Source organism: Anolis sagrei, chromosome 12 (genome assembly GCF_037176765.1).
Source record: "Anolis sagrei isolate rAnoSag1 chromosome 12, rAnoSag1.mat, whole genome shotgun sequence".
NCBI classification, from domain to species: Eukaryota; Metazoa; Chordata; class Lepidosauria; order Squamata; family Dactyloidae; genus Anolis; species Anolis sagrei.
Window position 1 is genome coordinate 15,204,165 of NC_090032.1, and position 747 is coordinate 15,204,911.

Genomic DNA, 747 nt, shown 5'->3' on the forward strand with positions numbered 1-747 from the left:
CTGGACCAAACTTCGCATGCATACCTGTTATGCCCAAATTTGAATTCTGGAGGGTTTTGAGGGGAATTGGCCTGGACATTTGGGAGTTGTGAGTACTGGGATTTATAGTTCACCCACAATCAATGAGCACTCTGGACTCCACCAAAGATGGATCCGGACCAAACTTGGCATGCATACCCAATATGCCCAAATTTGAATACTGGCGGGTTTTGAGGGGAATTGGCCTGGACTCTCATGGGATTTATAGTTTACCTGCAATCAATGAACTCCACCACAGGTCCTGGGATTTATAGTTTACCTGCAATCAATGAACTCCACCACAGATTCTGCACCAAACTTGATACAAGGGCCTGATATGTTGATATTTGACATTTGGGAGGAGTGAGAGGGATGTGAACTGACTTTCCTTTCTGGGAGTTGTAGTTCACCCACAACCAAACTATATTTCTGCCTTGAGCCATGGTAAGTGAGTAAAGTAGCATGTTTTTTATGCCTTGCCACCAAGATAAAATAAAACAAAGGGCATATTTTGCCATCAAAGATAAAACAAAACACAAAAGAGCGTCAAAACAATATAAAAGCAACTGCGCATGCGCACTAGCCTCACCATTTTCCCGCCTCCATTTAACCGTCGCTTTCCCTGAAGCATTCGAAGCCTCAGCCACTCGCTCTGAGCATGCGCCTCAGCCAGCCTCCTTCCCCTCCCTCCCGCCCTTTTCCCCTGCCGCGCATGCGCAGGCACGCCCC